The 20,759-nt window shown below is 45.6% G+C and overlaps 1 protein-coding gene across 3 annotated transcripts in view; it reads left to right on the top strand.

Annotated features, from left to right (window-relative positions):
• The window catches only part of LOC124003411 (forkhead box protein J3-like), a 141,428-nt gene that overhangs the window by 44,092 nt on the left and 76,577 nt on the right, over positions 1-20,759 (top strand). The window contains exon 1 of one of the 3 annotated variants that reach the window (XM_046311654.1): positions 3,257-4,047. The exons of 1 other annotated variant lie outside the window; for it this stretch is intronic. The gene's annotated coding sequence lies outside the window, so the exon portion shown is untranslated. Of the gene's footprint in view, positions 1-3,256; positions 4,048-9,641; positions 17,903-20,759 lie in introns of those variants that run through there. One more of the 3 variants, XR_006833215.1, reaches the window with a different exon arrangement.

Here is a 20,759-nt window from a genome sequence, read left to right on the forward strand (position 1 = left end):
GGTGTGTGTGTGTGGGTTGCGTGGCTCGGTGTGTGTGTGTGGGTTGCGTGGCTCTGTGTTTGTGTGGGTTGCGTGGCTCGGTGTGTGTTGGGTGCGTGGCTCGGTGTGTGTGTGTTGGGTGCGTGGCTCGGTGTGTGTGTGTTGGGTGCGTGGCTCGGTGTGTGTGTGTTGGGTGCGTGGCTCGGTGTGTGTGTGTTGGGTGCCTGGCTCGGTGTGTGTGTGTTGGGTGCCTGGCTCGGTGTGTGTGTGTTGGGTGCCTGGCTCGGTGTGTGTGTGTGGGTTGGGTGCCTGGCTCGGTGTGTGGGTTGGGTGCCTGGCTCGGTGTGTGGGTTGGGTGCCTGGCTCGGTGTGTGTGTGTGGGTTGGGTGCCTGGCTCGGTGTGTGTGTGTGGGTTGGGTGCCTGGCTCGGTGTGTGTGTGTGGGTTGGGTGCCTGGCTCGGTGTGTGTGTGTGGGTTGGGTGCCTGGCTCGGTGTGTGTGTGTGGGTTGGGTGCCTGGCTGGGTTGGGTGCCTGGCTCGGTGTGTGGGTTGGGTGCCTGGCTCGGTGTGTGGGTTGGGTGCCTGGCTCGGTGTGTGGGTTGGGTGCCTGGCTCGGTGTGTGGGTTGGGTGCCTGGCTCGGTGTGTGTGTGTGTGGGTTGGGTGCCTGGCTCGGTGTGTGTGTGTGGGTTGGGTGCCTGGCTCGGTGTGTGTGTGTGGGTTGGGTGCCTGGCTCGGTGTGTGTGTGTGTATGTGGGTTGCCTGGCTCAGTGTGTGTGTGTGTGTGGTTTGTATGGCTCAGTGTGTGTGTGGTTTGTATGGCTCAGTGTGTGTGTGGGTTGCATGGCTGAGTGTGTGTGTGGGTTGCATGGCTCAGTGTGTGTGTGGGTTGCGTGGCTCAGTGTGTGTGTGGGTTGCGTGGCTCAGTGTGTGTGTGGGTTGCGTGGCTCAGTGTGTGTGTGGGTTGCGTGGCTCAGTGTGTGTTGGGTGCCTGGCTCAGTGTGTGTGTGTGTGTTGGGTGCCTGGCTCAGTGTGTGTGTGTGTGTTGGGTGCCTGGCTCAGTGTGTGTGTGTGTGTTGGGTGCCTGGCTCAGTGTGTGTGTGTGTGTTGGGTGCCTGGCTCAGTGTGTGTGTGTGTGTTGGGTGCCTGGCTCGGTGTGTGTGTGTGTTGGGTGCCTGGCTCGGTGTGTGTGTGTGTTGGGTGCCTGGCTCGGTGTGTGTTGGGTGCCTGGCTCGGTGTGTGTGTGTTGGGTGCGTGGCTCGGTGTGTGTGTGTGTTGGGTGCCTGGCTCGGTGTGAGTGTGTTGGGTGCTTGGCTCGGTGTGTATGTGTTGGGTGCGCGGCTCGGTGTGTGTGTGTTGGTTGCGCGGCTCGGTGTGTGTGTGTTGGTTGCGCGGCTCGGTGTGTGTGTGTGTTGGTTGCGCGGCTCGGTGTGTGTGGTTTGCGTGGCTCGGTGTGTGTGTGGGTTGCGTGGCTCGGTGTGTGTGTGGGTTGCGTGGCTCGGTGTGTGTGTGGGTTGCGTGGCTCTGTGTGTGTGTGGGTTGCGTGGCTCGGTGTGTGTTGGGTTGCGTGGCTCGGTGTGTGTTGGGTTGCGTGGCTCGGTGTGTGTTGGGTTGCGTGGCTCGGTGTGTGTGTGTTGGGTGCGTGGCTCGGTGTGTGTGTGTTGGGTGCCTGGCTCGGTGTGTGTGTGTTGGGTGCCTGGCTCGGTGTGTGTGTGTTGGGTGCCTGGCTCGGTGTGTGTGTGGGTTGGGTGCCTGGCTCGGTGTGTGTGTGGGTTGGGTGCCTGGCTCGGTGTGTGTGTGTGTGGGTTGGGTGCCTGGCTCGGTGTGTGTGTGTGGGTTGGGTGCCTGGCTCGGTGTGTGTGTGTGTTGGGTGCCTGGCTCGGTGTGTGTGTGTGTGTGTTGGGTGCCTGGCTCGGTGTGTGTGTGTGTTGGGTGCCTGGCTCGGTGTGTGTCTGTGTTGGGTGCCTGGCTCGGTGTGTGTCTGTGTTGGGTGCCTGGCTCGGTGTGTGTGTGGGTTGGGTGCCTGGCTCGGTGTGTGTGTGGGTTGGGTGCCTGGCTCGGTGTGTGTGTGTGGGTTGGGTGCCTGGCTCGGTGTGTGTGTGTGTGTGTTGGGTGCCTGGCTCGTGTGTGTGTGTGTGTGTGTGTGTGTGTGTGTGTGTGTGTGTGTGTGTTGGGTGCCTGGCTCGGTGTGTGTGTGTGTGTGTTGGGTGCCTGGCTCGGTGTGTGTGTTGGGTGCCTGGCTCGGTGTGTGTGTGTGTGTTGGGTGCCTGGCTCGGTGTGTGTCTGTGTTGGGTGCCTGGCTCGGTGTGTGTCTGTGTTGGGTGCCTGGCTCGGTGTGTGTGTGGGTTGGGTGCCTGGCTCGGTGTGTGTGTGGGTTGGGTGCCTGGCTCGGTGTGTGTGTGTGGGTTGGGTGCCTGGCTCGGTGTGTGTGTGTGTGTGTTGGGTGCCTGGCTCGGTGTGTGTGTGTGTGTGTGTGTGTGTGTGTTGGGTGCCTGGCTCGGTGTGTGTGTGTGTGTGTTGGGTGCCTGGCTCGGTGTGTGTGTTGGGTGCCTGGCTCGGTGTGTGTGTGTGTGTTGGGTGCCTGGCTCGGTGTGTGTCTGTGTTGGGTGCCTGGCTCGGTGTGTGTGTGTTGGGTGCCTGGCTCGGTGTGTGTGTGTTGGGTGCCTGGCTCGGTGTGTGTGTGTTGGGTGCCTGGCTCGGTGTGTGTGTTGGTTGCGCGGCTCGGTGTGTGTGTGTTGGTTGCGCGGCTCGCTCGGTGTGTGTGTGTTGGTTGCGCGGCTCGCTCGGTGTGTGTGTGTTGGTTGCTCGGCTCGCTCGGTGTGTGTGTGTTGGTTGCGCGGCTCGCTCGGTGTGTGTGTGTTGGTTGCGCGGCTCTGTGTGTGTGTGTTGGTTGCGCGGCTCAGTGTGTGTGGTTTGCACGGCTCAGTGTGTGTGTGTGTGTTTGTGTTGCATGTGTGTGTGTTTGTGTTGCATGTCTGTGTGTGTGTTGCATGGCTGTGTGTGTGTTGCATGGCTCAGTGTGTGTGTGTGATGGTTGCATGGCTCAGTGTGTGTGTGTGTGTGTGTGTTAGTGTGTGCTGCATGGCTCAGTGTGTGTTAGTGTGTGCTGCATGGCTCAGTGTGTGTGTGTGTGTGGGCTTCATGGCTCAGTGTGTGTGTGTGTGTGTGTGTGTGTGTGTGTGTGTGTGTGTGTGTGTGTTGCATGGCTCAGTGTGTGTGTGATGGTTGCATGACTCAGTGTGTGTGTGTGTGTTAGTGTGTGCTGCATGGCTCAGTGTGTGTGTGTGTGTGTGTGGGTTGCATGGCTCAGTGTGTGCTGCATGGCTTAGACCCAGGAGAGCAATGGACTTTTATGAACCTCCACAGCTCTGTTTGCCCTTGACCAGCACATGCTACGGCTATAATTCAACTGTCTCCTCGTGACAGACCGAGACGTTGAGACACAAATTAGAAATGATCATTGTCTTTGGCATATGATCTGATTGGAGCCCTCATGTATTCTGCTTTCTCTCTCTTAAGTTCCGATTGGTAAAGTGAATGCGCTGTCTCATGCAAGATGTAGGTTTACATTGTTTCTATGTATTTCTTGCATATTGTTGTTGTGTAGCCCTTTAGAAATATTAGTAATCCCATTTTGATGGTGTAGCTTGTATGGTATTGGTTGTGTACAGCCCTTTAAGGGAATCGTGCCTGCGTTTTTGTTTTCTGTCTGTCTGGGGCCCCTAAGTGAAGCTCTCTCTGTCAGATGAGTGAATCTCGGCAGAGGCACAGGCAGCCACTGGGGTTCTATTTCATCTCATACTGCTCTGAAGCAGACATGCAAATCCGCTGATGAGGTGTGTGTGTGACGATCAGGATCATGTGTGCAGGAATTTTAAGGTTGCGAGAAAAGGAAGGTGAGCAACGACGGGCGTGCCAGAGCAAAAGGCTTTGAAATCTGGGGAGGATATTGAGGGTCAGGGGAGGTGATGGAAGTCTCAAATCCAACATTCATTTGCTCCTCAAGTCTGACGTGGGTCCCCCTCTCTCTGGTGCTGAAACCCTCTGGGGTGAAGCTGCAAAGGGTTTTTGGTAATTATATTTTGAACCAGAATCAACAGTAGCCTCAACGCAGAGCATTCATGTAATGAGGCTTTTGAAGTTTTGAATGGGCTGGTTGTTTAGCATCAAACACTCCTGCTCGTTGTCTGATCTTAACAATCCCGTCATCTGTCTGTAATGCATTCAGGTTTTCCATGCCACTACAGCAGGGTGTCGAACTCATTCCATGGTGGGCCTAGTGTCAGCAGGTTTTGTTTTTTCCTTTCAATTAAGCCCTAGACAACCAGGTATCGGGTTCCTTACTAATTAGTGACTTTAATTAATCAATCAAGTACAAGGGAGAAGCGAAAACCCGCATTCCACCCTCCGTGGAATGAATTTGACACGTGCAATACAGTGATGTAACATGCAGCCTAACCTATAGTAAAAATGCAGGGGCATTGAACAAGATTAACTAACACTTTTCTCTCATGCTGTGGACTTCGCTACTTTGGTAATCCTTAACGGGTGCATGTCATGTGATGTCTGGATGTTGGGTCATAATCCTATTAAGTGGCTCTCTGTATCCATGATCAACCCACAGATGAGCTTTGTACTGTCTGTAAGAGATGAAGTCCCTGATGTAATGTGGGATGTATTTAGCCACTGTCCTATGTTAATATATTGAGGATTTAACACTTTTTGCAAATCGATTAGAGGTTAACAACCTCATCAGCTGCCACTGACTTGAGCTCTTACCCATTAGGGTAAGAAAACAAAATGTTTATTTCAGTGAAATACAGAACTGTTGGTCATTTTATCCAACGAGTGGCATCCCTAAATATTCTTGTTACATTGCACAAACTTCAATGTTATGTCATAATTACGTAAAATTCTGACGCATTAGTTCGCGATGAGCCAGGCGGCCCAAACGGTTGCATATACCCTGACTCTGCGTGCAATGAACGCAAGAGAAGTGACACAATTTCACCTGGTTAATATTGCCTGCTAACCTGGATTTATTTTAGCTAAATATGCAGGTTTAAAAATGCATACTTCTGTGTATTGATTTTAAGAAAGGCATTGATGTTCATGGTTAGGTACAGTCGTCCAACAATTGTGCTTTTTTCACAAATGCGCTTTTGTTAAATCATCCCCCAGCGTTGCATCGATTATATGCAACGCAGGACTAGCTAGATAAACTAGTAATATCCTCAACCATGTTTAGTTATAACTAGTGATTATGATTGATTGATTGTTTTTTATAAGAGAAGTAATGCTATCTAGCAACTTACCTTGGCTTCTACTGCATTCGTAACAGGCAGTCTCCTTTTGGAGTGCAACGAGAGGCAGGTGGTTATAGCGTTGGGACTAGTTAACTGTAAGGTTGCAAGATTGGATCCCTGAGCTGACCAGGTGACAATCTGTCGTTCTGCCCCTGAACAAAGCAGTTAACCCACTGTTCCTAGGCTGTCATTGTAAATCAGAATGTGTTGTTAACTGACTTGCCTAGTTAAATAAAGATGTATAAAAAAAGGTGTATAAAAAAATCTGCGCCCAAAAATACAGATTTCCGATCGTTATTAAAACTTTAAATCGGCCCTAATTAATCGGCCCTTCCTATTTTAATCAGTCGACCTCTAGTTTCAATGTAATTTGTCAACGTATTGTGACGTGGAAAATACATTGGATTTGAAAGAAGTCAGCTACTTTTTTTGAGGGTGAAATTTAAACCACAGGATTATGTTGTGGTAAACAAATGTCAACATAGACAAACCTTTAAAACAATGTCAGATTTTCAACATTATATCCACTATCAGGAAAAAGTAGGCTGGGCAGCACTGGAGAATGATTGATCTATAGCTACCATTCCATCTCCTGGGGTTTAACCCTGCTGAGTCTTACATTTGTCACGGACTATTATCAATGTGCTATTGTGCAAATAATGAGACTTAAACTGAATGGATTCACTGTTACGATCAGTCATTCTAAAGGGTAGGTTTAACAGGGCAAATTAAATGTCCCCACTGTATCACTCAAGAATGCTTTTTAGGCCTATATATTATAGCTTTTGCAAGTCCCCAACAGCTTTTGTTTCAATTCAACACAGAATTCAACTAAAAATAGGCAATACAATAGACTTAGGGTTTAAAGATGATTTCAAATGTAAAGATATTTAGTGATCTTTTTTGGTTTGAATTGTTTGGTTGCCAACACAACCAAATATCAACATTTTTCTTCACTAGTTCGATCTGTGCCACTGATTTTAGTTTGGCTTTAATTCCAATTAGTCTACAAATTAATAATTTATATTTTGGATTCACTTCTCCATTTCAACCCAAAATCTAAATGGAAAAAATAGGACAAAATCCAATGTTTTGTATTTAGCCTCCTTGAGTCAATGTCCGCATACCTACGGTAATCAAATGAGCCTAATATAAAAAATAAAGTCCCCATGAAAATAAGCAAATGTCTCCGCAAATGTTGTTGTACTTCCACATCGGCAGTGACGGCGCTAGAGCAGAGTTTGTCAGATTATAAGACATCCTGAAAATCGGTCTTTTCACAATCGACGATCCCTCTATGGGAAGATGAGACTCTTATGAACATGGTGTTGCCCGTTTTGCCACCCGAGAGGCCCCACAAACACATACTTGTTGGTTGTTTTGCTCTTGGATGCCTACAGGCCTCCCAAGACTTATCTGAAGGTCCCTGGTACCGGTTGAAAACATGTATGGAAGTGCATATACAGACTGTTTTACTTTCAAAAATAAGGGGTTAAATACATGTTAAAAATGAACTTACTAGACAAAGCATAAACAAAGAGATGCATCAGAGTTATCCTCATTGCATAAGTTTCAGATAGACATGTCTACTATAGCATTATTCTGTCACAATAGTCAGTCCTTTGGATGCTGTAACATACATTTTGGCCACTCACAGGGGGAAGGGCTGACTAGTCCTCAAGCATGGTCCTTTCCTGGGCCCTTTTCCTGAGCCCTTTTCCATGCAGCTCCAGGTGACAGAGCAATCCAGGCCATTTGGTTCTGCTATTAGATGACGCACAGTGATAAAACACAACACTACATAAAGATACACATAAGACAACATAACAAGGCAGCAACACATGACAACAACACAACATGGTAGCAGCACAAAACATGGTACAAACATTATTGGGCACAGACAACAGCACAAAGGGCAAGAAGGTAGAGACAACAATACATCAAACAAAGCAACCACAACTGTCAGTATGAGTGTCCATGATTGAGTCTTTGAATGAAGAGATGGAGATAAAACTGTCCAGTTTGAGTGTTTGATGCAGCTCGTTCCAGTCGCTAGCTGCAGCGAACTGAAAAGACGAGCGACCCAGGGATGTAATGCACTTTGGGGACCTTTAACAGAATGTGACTGGCAGAACGTGTGTGTGTGTGTGTGGAGGATGAGGACTGCAGTAGATATCTCAGATAGGGGGGAGTGAGTCCTGAGGGTTTTATAAATAACCATCAAACAGTCGGTCTTGCAATGGGTATACAGAGATGACCAGTTTACAGATGAGTATAGAGTGCAGTGATGTGTCCTATAATTGGTGGCAAATTTGATAGCCGAATGGTAAAGCACATCTAACTGCTCGAGCACCCTTACCTGCCGGTCTATAAATGTATGTCTCCGTAATCTAGCATGGGTAGGATGGTCCTCTGAATTTGGTTAATTTGGCAGCAGGATTGATAGAGGAAACCAAGCTTTGAAAAACGACAAACCTCAGATTTCCCACTTCCTGGTTGGATTTTTCTCAAGTTTTCGCCTGCCATGAGTTCTGTTATACTCAGACATCATTCAAACAGTTTTAGAAACTTAATTGTTTTCTATCCAATACTACTAATAATATGCATATATTAGCATCTGGGAATGAGTAGGAAGCAGTTTACTCTGGGCATGCTATTCATCCAAAAGTGAAAATGCTGCCCCCTATCCCAAAGAAGTTAAGAAGGAAAGAAATTCCACAAATGTTACTTTTAACAAGGCACACCTGTTAATTGAAATGCATTCCAGGTGACTACTTCGTGAAGCTGGTTAAGAGAATGCCAAGAGAGTGAAACTGTCATCAAGGCAAAAGGTGGCTACTTTGAATAATCTCAAATATAACATCTATTTTGATTTATTTATTTGTAATAATGACAATTACAACAATACTGAATGAACACTTATCTTAACATAATATAAAACATCAATAAAATCAATTTCGCCTCAACTAAATAATGAAACCTGTTCAATTTGGTTTAAATAATGAAAAAACAAAGTGTTGGAGGAGAAAGTAAAAGTGCAATATGTGCCATGTAAGAAAGCTAACGTTTCAGTTCCTTGCTCAGAACATGAGAACATATGAAAGCTGGTGGTTCCTTTTAACATGAGTATTCAATATTCCCAGGTAAGAAGTTTTAGGTTGTAGTTATAGGAATTATAGGACTATTTCTCTCTCTACCATTTGTATTTCATATACCTTTGACTATTGGATGTTCTTATAGGCACTTTAGTATTGCCAATGTAACACTATAGCTTCCGTCACAACGACAACAGCCACCACCCTCGGAGCAGCGTTACCCATGCAGTGCAAGGGGAATAACTACTCCAAGTCTCAGAGCGAGTGACGTTTGAAACGCTATTAGCACGCACCCCGCTAACTAGCTAGCCATTTCACATCGTTTACATGAGCATAATCTCGGGAGTTGATAGGCTTGAAGTCATAAACAGCGCAATGCTTGACTCACAACGAAGAGCTGCTGGCAAACGCACAAAGTGCTGTTTGAATGAATGCTAACGAGCCTGCTAGTGCCTACCACCGCTCAGTCAGACTGCTCTATCAAATCATAGACTTCCTTATAAAATAATAATACACAGAAATACGAGCCTTAGGTCATTACATTTACATTTACATTTAAGTAATTTAGCAGACGCTCTTATATGGTCGAATCCAGAAACTATCATCTCGAGAACAAGACGTTTATTCTTTCAGTGAAATACGGAATTGTTCCGTATTTTATCTAAGGGGTGGCATCCATTAGGCTAAATATCTCTGTTACATTGCACAGCCTTCAATGTTATGTCATAGTTACATAAAACACTGGCAAATTAGGCGGCCCAAACTGTTGCATATACACTGACTCTGCGTGCAATGAACGCAAGAGAAATTACACAATTTCAGCTGGTTAATATTGCCTGGTAACCTGGATTTAAAAATACATACATCTGTGTATTGATTTTAAGAAAGGCATTGATGTTCATGGTTAGGTACACATTGGAGCAACGATACGCACCGCATCGATTATATGCAACTCAGGACACGCTAGATAAACTAGTAATATCATCAACCATATGTTGTTAACTAGTGATTTATGATTGATTGTTTTTTATAAGATAAGTTTAATAGCAACTTACCTTGGCTTACTGCGTTCACGTAACAGGCAGTCTCCTTGTGGAGTGCAATGAGAGGCAGGTGGTTAGAGCGTTGGACTAGTTAACTATAAGGTTGCAAGATTGAATCCCTCGAGTTGACAAGGTGAGAATCTGTCATTCTGCCCCTGAACGAGGCAGTTAACCCACCGTTCTGAGGCAGTCATTGAAAATAAGAATGTGTTCTTAACGGACTTGCCTGGTTAAATAAAGATTAAATAAAGGTTTGGAAAAAAAACGCTGTCCAAAAATACTGATTTCTGATTATGAAAATTTGAATTCTGCCCTAATTAATCGGCCATTCTGATTAATCGGTCGACCTCTGAGTTCCCATAGTGATTTCACAGTCTGATACTGCTTCACATTGGCTGTTTGGACAGTGTGTCTGAAATTGCCATCGCTTCATTTGAACATCATGCACTTGGCTTTGGGAGATGATTGCTTTCATCGAGCTTTTAAATCTAAATGATATGCCTGGTCTCATGATAGATCCTCTGGTTTAGTGATGACCTGTTATGCCCTTTTTATGAGCAATATCTTGTTGATTATTCCCTTTCGCCTGGAGGTGTTTCAACAGCAAAGGGCTAAAGCTACAGTGACTCACACATTACCTTCCCCCTCTACTCTTCCTACACACCCAGATAAATAGTGTGCTCTCTTGGTAACCAAATTAGTTGAAGCTACCTGGAAAAGTGTGTGTGTGGGAGGGAGGGGTGATTTTGACTTTTGATACCAGGTTTCTTATCACAATACTCAATACCATCACGATCCTCGATACCAAAATGGTACCACGGCAAAAAAAAGGTGTTAGCCAATGTCACAGAATGCCACTTGATCCAGACAGATCTTTTGAGCTCAATATTATTACATTTTAAATGATAGATTTCCTGCAAGCATATGACAGTTTTTGGCGCACGTCTCCTGTAGAATTCATTGTGGCCAGCCAGCAGGTCAAATGAGCGACTAATATTAACGAGTCACTCAGAAAAACGAATCATGACTCTCGAATCCGTAATAAGTTGTTCAAAAATAACGAATTGTTGACGAACTGCATCATTGACTGGGAGAGACTTGAGGTGGGGGGGGACTAAAAGCGTCCGCATGCTTCCCAAAAACAGTTCGCTAGAGTTTGTGCATATATTATGACATCATTTTGACTTTTTTGTTATATGGAAGCAAGCCGAAGTTGGTAGCGGAAGTCTTCTCCCCTTCGTCTGTGATTGGTCAGTAGGGATAGTTTAGTTTTTGTTTTCATGCAAAACTTATCATTGAGATACTGCACCAGACATCTTAGTCATGCGTCTTTACATGCAACTAAGATCTCTGCAATGACAACTTAAGAAATCTAACTTGATATTCATTCGGACCTTTTTTGAGGAAGTGGATACTGGCTACGGCGTCTCAAAATGGACAAACGGTAATATTGCCGCTTTCCCCCCCCCCTCCCTTTTCAAGCGAAGGTCTTTTTAATTGAATATGCGAGCACACTCGTTCGGTTCAGCTAGGCGCCTGCCGAACTGAAGCATGTTGGCGCCTTATGTGGCTGTCACAAATCTTTATTCAATCCGCAATATTTTGCATTATCGTTAGCATATTATCACAAGGTCACTAGGGTTGTGAATTGATGTGTACTTCAGCTGTAAGCTACCAAGGAAAGAGCCTACAAAGCTGGTTGCTACCGGTGTGTTCTAGCCTGTGTGGATTTTGTTTTGCAAACACTAATGAACATTTTCTACATGCCACATTGCATTATTCAAGTGTGTTAACTTCTGTGCAGAATGAGTGGAGTGCTTACATGATGCAGCCCAGACTCCCAGTGGTTCTTCAGGACAGGTTAGAGCTAGCAATGGGTAAGCAGTCACGGCACTGCTCTCGCGCTATAAGGGAACTATAAGCTGGGCTGCTCTACTCAGATTAGCATGGAAGGCTTCTAGAGAATGTCAGAGGAATGTATGACAATGACTGAGGCCTGGTGACTCATGATATTCTTGGTCAAATTCCACAGCTGATTGTGGTTCCTCCACTCTCTGTGACACCTTTGTCATGACTGGCGCTAACAGAATACTCAGCAGTAGTTCTCTCACTCTCGAATGGAATCTCTCTCCAGAAACAATGTAGAGCATTTCTCTCTGTAATGGATGAGTTAGCCATTATTTTTCCTGGCAGTGAAAATATGGGCCACCAAGAGAGCACTGTCTGTGTGCTGGCTGTGACCCAGTGATGGAGCTTCAGGGTCACACACAGAGCTGACAATGGCATTCTGTCCCCCTACTGCACACACACGGAGCGCTCTGACATCACATCAGCAGCCCTCTGCAAAGAGAACCTGCCCTGCCTGCCTGCCCTGTGCCAAACGGGTACATTGCCTTAGCAGAGCAGAGCAGAGGCTAAGCTGGAGCGCCAACAAAAGATGAAACTATTGACCTGTGACTTAATCCTTTAATCCTGCTATGCTATGGTGTTGTGCAACCTCAAATGCAGAGGATTTCTCATTCTGGGGAAAGGGCATGGTTTTATGATGGTGACCCGGCCAACCCCTCTGCGATGTGCCATGAATGCCCATCATGCTCTTGGTGTGTGTGCTCAAGCTTTATGTTAGTCATAAACTGCTGCAGTCTGTTCTATACTATGTTATTGTGTGCTGTGCTGCATGCGTTTTCCATTGGACACTGGGCTGTGTCATCTCATGTACAGTACGGCCTTTTGAGCATTTAAAGAGGGAGAGGAGGGAGCTTGCGGGCGGTGGGATGGAGGTGCAGTAAAACGCTGGACGTCCACGAGTCAAAGAGCAGCTCTTCAACAGCAACCAGCTCCATCAGGCAGTAAACGCTTTAATATGCTGCTAATTATTTCTGAGAGATTGGATGTTGATTAAAAAGCGAAACGTTTTTAATTATAACTCAAATGTTAATGCCGTCCCAAGTGAAGAAAATGTTTAGGCTTACGCGAGGAGAACTTCTAATAGACTGAACCAAAGCTCCACTACTCCAATTTAGAATCTTGTTTATTTTTCTTGACTTTTAGCACTAAATGGGCTTAACTGCTGTTGTTTCGTTGGGTGTCATTTGATGTTAGTGTATGTCATCAATGCCCAACCGGAGCTGCCTAGCCTGAACCCTATCTCCATTTAAAATTCATGACATTCTAGCTCTGCAGGGATTTCTGATCATGCTTTGCCCACCCAGGTAATTCCTTTAACTCATGCTTGGGCAACTTCAGCTTGTTCTCATCACACACTTCGGTTGTGACTTAATTGGTTAGTTTTTGTCACATACACCGGATTGGTGCAGTGAAATGTGGTGTTTTACACGGTCAGCCATAGAATTACGGCACCCCTGGAGTAAATTAGGGTTAAGTGCCTTGCTCAAGGGGACATCGATAGATTTATCACTTTGTCTGCTCGGTTATTCGAACCAGCGGCCTTTTGGTTACTGGCCAAGCGCTCTAAACTCAAGGCTACCTGCCGCCCTTGGAAGAGTGCTTGTGCACAGTCATTTGTGAAGGGAATGATATTGGATTAACAAATACACCATATTGAGCTGGAACTCAAAATGAAGACAGCAGTCTCTTGTTTTATTCAGGTACAGTCTCTATACGTTATAATTGCAGGAGGATTTAGAAGACTTCCTGATAATGTGAGTTTGCTGTAGCTACTGACGACACTGGAGCGAAACCTCTCTGGTCCTGAGGCAGTGCTAGCGCCAGCGCCTCCTTAGCTTGCTGCCTGCCTGCCCCAGAGCCAGGCTCAGGATTTAATTGTGGTTTATTGGACAGGATCTGGGGAATGCTGATGAGGGAAAGGCTCTCAATAATGCCACAAACGGTCCTCCTGCCAGTGCCTTAAGTGGTCTATTTGTGATTCAGCATGCATGCTTTCTTCCTCTCTCCCTCTTCCGCTCCCTGTCTGACTGCCAGGCTGGCATGGAGTTGAGCTCCCAAGGGGTGAGTGTGTTAATGCGGGCCCCCAGGCCCGGGGACCAGGGTAATTGGGTTCGCATGGTCGGTGTCAGGGCACCACCACCGCTCCCTACACAAAGGCCACCTCCCAGCCAAGCTGTTCAGGACAGAGAGACAAACCCCTCATCACTGGTGTAATTCATTGGAAAGGCTTATTGAATTACTGGAATGGTGTATGTGCTTTTTGTATGAGGGCCTGCTGCAGATTGCGCAATGAGCTGAGGGCCTTGTGTTTGCCTGCCTGCTTGCGTGTTCAGCTCTCTCTCTCAGCTCAGACGCTTGGCTCTGAACACTACCGTGAATAACGGCAGACGGCTGAGAAAATCTGTAATATCCCCAAATGGCGTAATTACTGCAGATTCCATTCAGATAACCTTCTCTTGTTTCCAGTGCCTGTTTGACCATGTCTGCATGTAGGGGTCACAGAGCCTGTTGTCTGCGTTGTGACAGCCTGGAGGCTGGAGCTTTTTGGCTGGGCCTCATCCAGCCCTGACTGGATGGGCTGGAGTCTGCTGCAGCTTAATGTTGACATGCATGCACATCCATGTAGACTGTTGATTTGTCTGGTTTGTTTGATACTAAGTGATTGGAGCCCCCTCACTAGTATGTTATGCTCATAGCAACAAGAGTGAAGGTGTTCATTTCTTTGCCTGCTTGCCTTTCAGGTTCAGTGGGTTTAAAAGAAACCCAGCATTAAGTTTTGCAATGTTGACTAGTCTCTTCCGCCTGGCTATGTGTAGCATTAAACTGACCCATACACCACACAGTGGCACTCTCCTCTAATTGGAAGTATAATTCTGAACTATGATAATCAGCCACTGGTGAGGTGGGAACAGGGGAATCGGCGAACCCACCTCCCCTACAATATACTACATTATACCGTTGGCTACTTCACTCAATCACCAGACCCAACCAACATAAAACAGGTTCTCAACACTAAAACAGAACTCTCCACCACAATCCTACCCCATACACACACTGTTAGGACCGCTGTCTGAAAATGGCTGCTGTCTCAGAGCCCAGCTTGGCAGTGGTCTTCAATAAGCCGAACAATGTGCTCAGCAGTGTGAGCAGTGAAGTGATAATTGACACATCCTAAAAATTCAAGAAGGCTGTTGTTAATGTTCCTTCTCTTCCTTTGAGTGGATTTAACAGAACCACTTTAAGACTTTAATTGACAAGGAATACTGCCATTAAAGCCGTTGCCTTGGCACTGCCATTACCTACTTTTTAGTTTTTTAAAGATGAGACCCACTTGGGGCGTTCACGCGGCACCATTACAAAAGCTCACGTGGAATCACAATGGCCAGTCGTGTTGCTATTTTAGTTTCTGTTTAAAAAAACATAAGTCTTCCAATAAGCCCTGTGCCTCCAGGGCTGGAAAAAGTGAGGAATCTCACTTTGTCTGAAGGGCAGGTGAGCGTGGTTCCCACCCCTCCCTGTTTCCCCGATTGCATATCAGTAGGAAAACAAGGGCTTCTCCAGCGCTGGAACCAGGCTGTTGATATGGAAGGTATGGCCAGGGTTTCAGTGGAGAGAGATGATGCCAAAAGCTTGTTACCAGGTTACATCACTGTTGTTGTGAGTTGTGTGCCAGATCTTCAGGCGTAGCAGAGGGAGCTCGCAGAGCCATTCCTCTCTCCGTCGCTCTCCTCACACACACAAACAGGCCAGGCTGTGGGCAGTATTTAACCATCATTGGTATAAATATTTATTGTTAAGTGTTTGATTCTGTCAGTTTTGAATGCAGCGTTCATTAGGACTTGGGATTTGCCAGGGAACTCTCAATACGATATTATCAACGTTACTTAGGTTCCGATATGTATTGCGATTCGACGTTCCAAACATATTGCTCACTATCTCTGCTGCATTGGGATAAGAGCATGAGAACTAGTTTGATCAGTAGTGGAAATAAGTGTTGAAAACGTGGCTTTCTATTGAAAAAGATGGAGAGCAACTTATAGGATGAAATACTGGTGTTTTTGCATTGGTACTGCCAACTAGTGCAAGCTGGTACAAAAAGAACATCACGGTACCTATGGTACAAAAAGAACATCACGGTACCTATGGTACAAAAAAAGAACATCACGGTACCTATGGTACAAAAAAAGAACATCACGGTACCTATGGGACAAAAAAAGAACATCACGGTACCTATGGGACAAAAAAAGAACATCACGGTAACTATGGGACAAAAAAAGAACATCACGGTAACTATGGGACAAAAAAAGAACATCACGGTAACTATGGGACAAAAAAAGAACATCACGGTACCTATGGTATCCAAAAAGAACATCACGGTACCTATGGTATCCAAAAAGAACATCACGGTACCTATGGTATCCAAAAAGAACATCACGGTACCTATGGTACAAAAAAAGAACATCACGGTACCTATGGTATCCAAAAAGAACATCACGGTACCTATGGTATCCAAAAAGAACATCACGGTACCTATGGTATCCAAAAAGAACATCACGGTACCTATGGTATCCAAAAAGAACATCACGGTACCTATGGTATCCAAAAAGAACATCACGGTACCTATGGTATCCAAAAAAAGAACATTACGGTACCTATGGTATCCAAAAAGAACATCACGGTACCTATGGTATCCAAAAAGAACATCACGGTACCTATGGTATCCAAAAAGAACATCACGGTACCTATGATATCCAAAAAGAACATCACGGTACCTATGGTATCCAAAAAGAACATCACGGTACCTATGATATCCAAAAAGAACATCACGGTACCTATGGTATCCAAAAAGAACATCACGGTACCTATGGTATCCAAAAAGAACATCACGGTACCTATGGTACCCAAAAAGAACATCACGGTACCTATGGTACCCAAAAAGACCATCACGGTACCTATGGTACCCAAAAAGACCATCACGGTACCTATGGTACCCAAAAAGAACATCACGGTATCTATGGTATCCAAAAAGAACATCACGGTACCTATGGTATCCAAAAAGAACATCACGGTACCTATGGTATCCAAAAAGAACATCACGGTACCTATGGTACCCAAAAAGAACATCACGGTACCTATGGTATCCAAAAAGAACATCACGGTACCTATGGTATCCAAAAAGAACATCACGGTATCTATGGTACAAAAAGAACATCACGGTACCTATGGTACCCAAAAAGAACATCACGGTACCTATGGTACCCAAAAAGAACATCACGGTACCTATGGTACCCAAAAAGACCATCACGGTACCTATGGTACCCAAAAAGAACATCACGGTATCTATGGTACCCAAAAAGAACATCACGGTATCTATGGTACCCAAAAAGAACATCACGGTACCTATGGTACCCAAAAAGAACATCACGGTACCTATGGTACCCAAAAAGAACATCACGGTACCTATGGTACCCAAAAAGAACATCACGGTACCTATGGTACCCAAAAAGAACATCACGGTACCTATGGTACCCAAAAAGAACATCACGGTACCTATGGTACCCAAAAAGAACATCACGGTACCTATGGTACCCAAAAAGAACATCACGGTACCTTTGGTATCCAAAAAAGAACATCACGGTACCTTTGGTATCCAAAAAAGAACATCACGGTACCTATGGTATCCAAAAAAGAACATCACGGTACCTATGGTATCCAAAAAGAACATCACGGTACCTATGGTATCCAAAAAGAACATCACGGTACCTATGGTATCCAAAAAGAACATCACGGTACCTATGGTATCCAAAAAGAACATCACGGTACCTTTGGTATCCAAAAAAGAACATCACGGTACCTATGGTATCCAAAAAGAACATCACGGTACCTATGGTATCCAAAAAGAACATCACGGTACCTATGGTATCCAAAAAGAACATCACGGTACCTATGGTACCCAAAAAGAACATCACGGTACCTATGGTACCCAAAAAGAACATCACGGTACCTATGGTATCCAAAAAGAACATCACGGTACCTATGGTACAAATCGATAATTGGAGTGAAATCGATAAAATATTGTCCAAAAATGAAACCGTGATATGTAACTGTATGCATTTTCATCATGTCTGGGTGTAAAGTGAATGTGCAGCACTAGTATCATGGCCATGAGTCTATTGTTGTTGTGTAGGCAGACAGACCTATGCTGCACTGAAGTCTAAACTGTAACGGCTGCATGACTGGAGTAAAAAGTTGTTCATTGTAGAAATTGCAGATAAGTGCAGAAAAACACTGGTCTGGTACTCATCATGAGTTGTACGTCTGGAAGTGTGACTGGAGGCTGGATATCCCTTTGGGATGGGAAATGATTCCGGGTTAAGAATACATCTACTAGGTTCTGTTGCATAGTGAAGAAAACAATAGGTTGTCAAAGTAGGGATGTGACAAATGGATGATTTCTATTAACTGTTATACTGGTTTTATTTTTTAGTGGTTTCCCATTTAAAAGGCTAAGAAAAAAAGAATACGGATACTTCCGGCGCCGACAGAGATGGCCCCCTCGCTTCGCGTTCCTAAGGTCAATTCATTGTAATGGTTCCTTTTACTTATGTATGACCTCTGGCCGGGTGATGAAGTTCAATCTACCATGAACCTTTACAGACACAGAAAGCAGCTACAGTAACGTGTGGATAATTGAACTTTTCAGACATAAAACAGGGCGTCTGTCTCGTTTGACAGTAGAATTCTGCTTCAGCATATGTTATTTTGTTTCCCTGACAACAAATGTTGCTGATTGATTTGCTGCTGATTATTTTTTATGGTGTGATAGCTAGATGTGCCTTCTTTCTACTAAATGTCTTGATAAGGAGCGTTATTTAACAAACTTTAAAGTATTTTTTAGGCAAGTGGTCTGCCCGCAGGCAGGCTAGGATTGACAGTTCTGGTCGCCTAGTGTTAGAAGTTAGTCCCACTTCAGAAGCGACATTACTTTACAGACAAGTAAAATGCTGTTTCTCTTCAGAGAACGTTTTGTGTCGGCAGATTAAAAAGCCGTAGTGTAGCCAACCCTAACTGACTAACAAACATGCCGTAGGCAAGGTGCTTTCAAGGGGCCACATACCATTCTATCTGAAAAGGGGAATCGATACAGGCTATACCGGTAGCCTACTGTCATTTCATATTATGAGACAAAAACACCCCCACCCGCTCAGCAACCAAGACTACCCCGTGCTTGCAAGACCAGGGCCAGCTCGTGGGCGAAGGCAGAGGGGCGGACGGGCAAGCCAGCTCGTGGGCGAAGGCAGAGGGGCGGGCGGGCAAGCCAGCTCGTGGGCGAAGGCAGAGGGGCGGGCGGGCAAGCCAGCTCGTGGGCGAAGGCAGAGGGGCGGGCGGGCAAGCCAGCTCGTGGGCGAAGGCAGAGGGGCGGACGGGCAAGCCAGCTCGCGGGGCGAAGGCAGAGGGGCGGGCCAGCTCGCGGGGCGAAGGCAGAGGGGCGGGCAGGTTTTTCTTAACGTTAAAGATCCCAACTTCATTTAAACGTTTAAAGGTACTTACTTGAAATGGCCTATATGGAGCTATAAGTAGGTACTGAAACTATGGAACGCTTGCCAAGTGTAGGCGTCTGCAACAATTTAGCAGGAGTGGAATGTGGGAGGGGTGAGTTTCCAACACAATTCCTCTCCTCCATTCTCTCACAACACCACAAAGGAGACAGTGTAATCTACTGTGATGTTAAGGTGAGGACTGCAGGCTGTCATTACTCACCCTATTGCCTCACTGAGGATGATGCCTGACTGAAGGGTTTGGGCACTACATGTGTCTGCACTGTGTTTGATTGAGACATCAGCCTTAGGTACAAACACATCACAGTGATTCAGTCAGTGCTCTTTGTGTAATAAAAAGGTAGGGAACTCGTGTCAAGAATTTGTTGGATTAAAATATTTAATGTCCACCTCTAATACCAAATCGGCCATTAATCCGAGGGGGATCAAACCGAGAGAAGCTGATCCCAGAGAGAAGCTGTTTTGTGGGTTCTTCCACTCAGTTGCACGCCTCTGAATATAAATGAATTTGTCCAGGTGTTTCTTCCACTCAGTTCAAGTGTGCACCACACTCAAAATGTATTTAAATATGAGGAAAACCCCTGGTTTGTGAAAGCGACAGTGACGGCCTCAGCCGGATCAAAGTGGGTCTGTGTGTGGAGTGGTAATCTCTTACCTGGGGCTCCTAAGTGTAGATTCTAGAAGTCGACCGATTATGATTTTTCAACGCCAATACCAATTATTGGAGGACAAAAAAAGCCCATACCAATTAATCGGCCGATTTTAAAGAAATTTAAAAAAAAAATTTTTTAAATAAAATTTATACAGTGGGGCAGCCACCAATTGTGCAATGCACCAATACAGTCAGCCACCAATTGTGCAAGTTCTCCCACTTAAAAAATATGAGGTCATAGGTACATAGATCATAGGTACACTTCAGCTATGACAGACAAAATGAGAAAAAAAAATCCAGAAAATCACATTGTAGGATTTTTTATGAATTTATTTGTAAATTATGGTGGAAAATAAGTATTTGGTCACCTACAAACAAGCAAGATTTCTGGCTCTCACAGACCTGTAACTTCTTCTTTAAGAGGCTCCTCTGTCCTCCACTCGTTACCTGTATTAATGGCACCTGTTTGAACTTGTTATCAGTATAAAAGACACCTGTCCACAACCTCAAACAGTCACACTCCAAACTCCACTATGGTGAAGACCAAAGAGCTGTCAAAGGACCCCAGAAACAAAATTGTAGACCTGCACCAGGCTGGGAAGAAGAATCTGCAATAGGTAAGCAGCTTGGTTTGAAGAAATCAACTGTGGGAGCAATTATTAGGAAATGGAAGACATACAAGACCACTGATAATCTCCCTCGATCTGGGGCTCCACGCAAGATCTCACCCCGTGGGGTCAAAATGATCACAAGAACGGTGAGCAAAAATCCCAGAACCACACGGGGGGACCTAGTGAATGACCTGCAGAGAGCTGGGACCAAAGTAACAAAGCCTACCATCAATAACACACTACGCCGCCAGGGACTCAAATCCTGCAGTGCCAGACGTGTCCCCCTGCTTAAGCCAGTACATGTCCAGGCCCGTCTGAAGTCTGCTAGAGAGCATTTGGATGATCCAGAAGAAGATTGGGAGAATGTCATATGGTGAGATGAAACCAAAATATAACTTTTTGGTAAAAACTCAACTCGTCGTGTTTGGAGGACAAAGAATGCTGAGTTTCATCCAAAGAACACCATACCTACTGTGAAGAAGCATGGAGGTGGAAACATCATGCTTTGGGGCTGTTTTTCTGCAAAGGAACCAGGACGACTGATCCGTGTAAAGGGAAGAATGAATGGGGCCATGTATCGGGAGAGTTTTAGTGAAAACCTCCCATCAG

The sequence above is a fragment of the Oncorhynchus gorbuscha genome, linkage group LG18, assembly GCF_021184085.1.
Source record: "Oncorhynchus gorbuscha isolate QuinsamMale2020 ecotype Even-year linkage group LG18, OgorEven_v1.0, whole genome shotgun sequence".
NCBI classification, from domain to species: domain Eukaryota; kingdom Metazoa; phylum Chordata; class Actinopteri; order Salmoniformes; family Salmonidae; genus Oncorhynchus; species Oncorhynchus gorbuscha.